Genomic DNA, 5082 nt, shown 5'->3' with positions numbered 1-5082 from the left:
GAGAGAGGAGATCAGCACCTGCCCCTCTGCTGCCCCCCTTGAGGAAGTGGGCAGTGAGACTTGTGAGATCCCGCGAAAGCTCCAGCCCGTATCTGGCATTGGGGAACCCTGCCAGTGCTTTGAGGGGATTTGTATTTTAGCGTGGAAAGCAGAGAAGGTGTAGTGACTGGCTATCGGGACTATTGGTCTAGCACTAAGGGGCTGTCTCTTGATGTAATCAGTGCTTGGAAGAGGGAAAAAGGAGTCCTTTTCCTACTTGGGAGCAGGGATCGAGTCAACAGGAACTGGGAGCCGAGGACGTGTTTCTCTGAGGAAGAAAGAACCTGCCTCTCACAGTAACGACTCTGATATTGCTTCTTTCATAGCAGCATTTCTTAACTTTGAAAAGAAGACATCCTGCTTTAGAATGATTATCACTGCAGAGAGTTGAGGGCCAGTGCAGGAAACTGAGAGTAGAAAAGTTGTTCTCGCTTCCAGAAATAATATGTCACTTTATATTCCTAAATCTTGTGTATGTTTGTTGCTGTACATTTTGTCCTGAAACTTTACGTTGTGTGGGAAGTCTCTAGTTATGAAATTAAATCTAAAAAGCAGAGCAAACTGTGTGTTTAGAGGAGGTGGTTTTACAAAAAATGGTTGCATTATGCTGTGTACATACTTTTGCACTTTTGAGGAGAAAAAAAAAGAACAAGAAAGGGAGGACAAAGGAGTTTATTATTGTCTGTGAAGGCTGGAGATGCTTTACATTAGAGCAAGTTTTTGTACGTTAAGAAGTGCATCTTCCTATTATTTCTTCCTTTTTAGGGGGACAGTTCTAAATCACTCGGTGAAGTAACCTCGCCGTTGCCCCACCGTAAGGTGAAGCAAAGTGTGAGATCAGCAAGAGATTCTCTTAAATTCCATGCGAAAGGAGGTACTTCTAATTTGCTGCTAGTAATAATGGAACAGGGCTAATACCGCTGTTGATATTACCACCTATCTCTCAAACAAATCTTTTTAAAACTATATGCAGGCTTGTGCTGGTTTTAGTTCAGATGAACTGTTCACAAAAGAAAACACTGTTTGGGATGGACAGCAATACCTGGCTAGAAGGGGCAGAGCGTGAACATGTCGGTGGGAGTTCCAGCAAGTGATTTCCCCCTTGTTAAGCAGCATACGCCTCTGAAGAAAACCGATCTTGAAGTCGTTTCAGGAAAAGGGGATATCCCAATGTCTGTCTTCTTCACTGACTAAGGTTGTATGTCTTACTCCAGTTGTTTGTTGTTTTGGTGAGGACCTCTAAAGGTCCTCATCCAAAGTCCATTCACATGAATAGAAATACTTACGGGGCGGGTAGCCGAATCCCTGCGTCAGTATGACGTTGTACCAATTTTCACATGTCATCTGTTCTGCCCCTTGTCATATGCAAACTATTCATAATCCAATCAGCATACTGGGAAATGACAAAGAAGTCAGACAGTCCAGGAAGATCTGTGCACTTCTGTTCTGAGAAATAGCTTGGTACAAATCAGTCCTTCTTATTCATGCGTATTTCTTCAGAGTACCCAGCAATTTAAGAGGCATTATCTAATGGAGGCAATTTCACAGCAGTAGTTTCTCCAGATGGAAAGACTGTAACACAGGTACATAATGTAATTGAGATTACAAAGAGCATTTCCTGTAAGAAACACGTTGTGTGATACCTTTTTTACTTTAGTGCTGATGTATTGAAAGTACCAATATAAGATTAATTGCCAATAATAGTTGCTGAAATACTTTTTTTTTCTTTTAGCTTCATCTTTTGATAACTGTGAAGCGTCAAATACCTCAGTTAAGGTAATTAATTAAAAAATAACAAGTGGAAAATTGTGTCTCTTCTGTTACTGCGTATTCTAACGGAACAGTTCCACGAGGAAGGCTGATGGTTCAGAAGACAGTAATGGGTAATTCTAGTGATCTGTCATGGAGAAAATGAGGGACATGATACTTTGGCATAGGGAAGATGAAAGCCCCATGGAAGTAAGCAAAAGTATTTAAAAAAAAAAAATTCACCCCAAATCCTTAATTTTGCAAAAAAATAGTGATAGACTATACTGAACTTTCCCTACCCAACTTTACTGTTTCCAACTGTTCACAGCTTTACAGACCACATTTTAATAAAAACTGTAGAGAAGTCCAGCTTCTAAGTGGCCTGCAACTAGGCCAAAACGGAGAAGACTGAACGGCTCTTTGCCAATGCCTGCATTTCACTTGGAGGTGTAGTAAGTAAAAACATACTCATGTCTGCACTAGTCTAACTTGCTTGACTATTAGCAGCAGCAAAACCAATGTAATATGATCCTGAATGGGAGTTTCTTGTGCAAATACAACCTGTGGTATAGGATTCCTTGCACAGTTGCTAAAGAAAGTCACTGCTAGCACACTGCAAGACCTGAACTGACTTGAGACCAGGTCAGCATTTTGTCATATGCTGCACTGCCGCATCGGACTACACAGCAGTTGTACCCAAGAAGTTGTAGCTGTGTCAAATGTGCAGAAGTCTTTCACACAAAACCTGTAGCTGGGACACATCATTATAGCAATGTGATAGAGGGTTACTTTGCTCTCAGTCATGAATTCAAACCTACCTTAGATTAGCAGTAGCAGAAAGTAATTAATACTGATAAGAAAAGGCTCTAGAGCCATTGCTGTGCGTCTGTAGGTACAGCCATGTGCTGAAAGGTTTCATGTCCCAACCATCTCTGTCGAGTACTTCTCAACCAAAATACCAAACTTGTAGCGGAAAAGAAGGTTTGCTCTTCCTGTGTGTTATTCTTGGTCATTCCCTGCCTGTCATTCATTGACTATCCTCTAGGTTCAGTCAGACTCCAGCCTTTGTAGCGAGGGACTGGTAGAGCCAAACATAATGGTATTTCATCTGTTTTTAATGCCTGTTCATTAATAATTGAACTCGCATCTGCAGTAACATCAGAAAGAACATTGAATGGACAACAGTGAAGTAGCAATCATCTACGGTAATGACAGCCAGAAAAAGGTTTGACATCTAGTCTGAGCTAAACATCTCAGCTCTTTCCATAGACGGTGGAAAGATCGTGATTTGTTCTTTCATAAAATCACCATCTAAGGCAACTGGGGCGTATCATAAACTGGCAGTGCTTACCTCTCTTCATTGATTATCTGAAATGGATGACTAGTCAAAACTGGATGCCAGGCTTTCATGTGGCCAATGTTAAGTGAGATGAACAGCACACATACTAAGCTGCAGTCAGTATCATCAGAGGAGCCAGATTTAATTTTGAAGTGAACCATACCACATTTCATCACCTGTTCTAGACACTAGAATTTGCCTTCAGCCATTTTCTTTATCCTCCTCTGAGTAAAGGATCCTTGAAAGGCATAAGATATGTGTCTGATGAATAGCAGGTTTGCAAAAGGGCTTATGGAGACACAGTTTTAGGCCCTATCAGTTAGTGGCGTTGCTTTTCTTTCAAATATCACGCATGCTACTGATTATGTCTGATATCAAAGATGAGATCAAACAGTCTTTCAGTATCTCCCCGCTCTTCACTGAACCAAACCGCTTTCATCACAGAGTGGGCTGCTACTCTGTTTCTTTTTCATTGTTTAGTCACAATCCACTTGAACTCCCACTTTGCAAATGAAGGTGAAAATGCAGGTTTTGTAAAAACCTCTCTGGGAGCGCTTCTGTGTGGCTTGTTTTTCCTGATTCCCTCACATGTCAAAGGCCCGCACAACTAGTCGGGAAGGATGCTCATGAGCCTACTGCAGCAAAGTAAGCTTTTGTACGTAAAGACAGGAGCAGCTTGCTCGTGTTTCCTGTGGTGTCCTACCCTTTTACGAATGAGATACAGTATCTGGCTAAAATAATGAGTTTCATTAGCTTTTGTTGGCCACTCATCAGCGTGAGGAATTCCGCATATTTTTGTTAATTATGGGCCATCGTTTTAAGGGCTTCCATTTCACGTGCCTCACAGTGGGTCTGCGTACCTGGTTTACATTTGGCATTTTGAATTTTCAGCTTACCTCTAATATCCCGCTGCTTCCTTTCCATAAAGCGGATGACGACTTTGCCCTTCCTTTCTTTCCGCGGGCGCTTTCTTTTGGTATGTCATGTGTCGATTCTCGTTATGGAAATTTGCTTCCTTATTCCCCAGATGATCAAGGAACCATCTGGAGAGGCTACTTCTGAACATGATCCATCGTCTCTTGGAACAGATGGACCTGTGATCTACTTGCATTATCCTCCCAGTCAGAGGGATTCAGCTTTTCACCGTGCAGCTTCATCTGCTGCCTCCCAGCACCTCAAGTCACCGAGTCCTCTTGGGAGTCCCTCTGCTTTCCAAAACAGGTTACTAATTCTTAATCAGGTCAGTTACCTGAGTGACTTTGTGCTGTGAGAACACAAGCTGAATGACCAGAAGGATTCACTTTCTGACTTCTTGGGCAAGTTGAGCTTATGATTCTCAGATAAACTTCAGTAGAAAAATTGTGGCAACTCGTCAGGAAATGCTTTCTTTGTAAGGATATGTAGAAAAGCCGTGGTTCACCTAGCAAGTCTCCTTCAGTGGCTAGGACTAGACACTTCAGAAGGGGGCGTGAAAACCCACGTAGAATACAGCTGCGTGAAGAAATACCCCGAAGAAAGTTTTGGCACCCCTGCCAATGGATAGTTGCCTTTATGCCCTGAAATGTGAGATTTATGTTCCATGCAAATTCTTTATTTCTCTTTATGATACGCTTTCACGATCATGAAATAATTTTCTGCAGTTCCCTGGAGAGTTCCGCAGTTGAACGATGCCTCAGGCAGACAAATACAACGGATGTATTCCCTTCCATTGGTTTCACATTTATTGCTTCTGAATTTCACAGTGTATGCTCATGATCCTTATCTGGAGAGAAACTGAGGTTCAGTTGCCCTCCTCTCTAGCATACAGCCACCTGTGTCCTTCTGTTTGAACTGGATGACCCTCCCCTTCAATTTCTATGGGAAGAACCCCACGCGCTCCGTTCATGAATGCTCGTTTAGGTCAGGAATTTTTTGTGGGATGAGCACAGGGGGTCAAGATTAGTTTCCGAGGAGCG

General features: G+C 42.3%; 1 long non-coding RNA gene across 2 annotated transcripts; it reads left to right on the top strand.

The window, feature by feature from the left end:
• The first annotated feature begins 843 nt into the window (after positions 1 to 843).
• On the top strand, positions 844 to 4827 carry LOC127027573 (uncharacterized). 2 transcript variants are annotated; one of them, XR_007767813.1, is made up of 4 exons: positions 844 to 913; positions 1013 to 1234; positions 1772 to 1815; positions 4155 to 4827. It is a non-coding gene; the product is annotated as an uncharacterized LOC127027573 (long non-coding RNA). The 2 variants fall into 2 exon arrangements; XR_007767812.1 differs by lacking the exon at positions 844 to 913 and having other exon boundaries at positions 956 to 1234.
• Positions 4828 to 5082: the final 255 nt, after the last annotated feature.

This window comes from Gymnogyps californianus, chromosome Z (genome assembly GCF_018139145.2).
Source record: "Gymnogyps californianus isolate 813 chromosome Z, ASM1813914v2, whole genome shotgun sequence".
NCBI classification, from domain to species: domain Eukaryota; kingdom Metazoa; phylum Chordata; class Aves; order Accipitriformes; family Cathartidae; genus Gymnogyps; species Gymnogyps californianus.
Note: the sequence above shows the minus strand (reverse complement) of the source record. Positions and strands in the feature narration are given on the sequence as shown.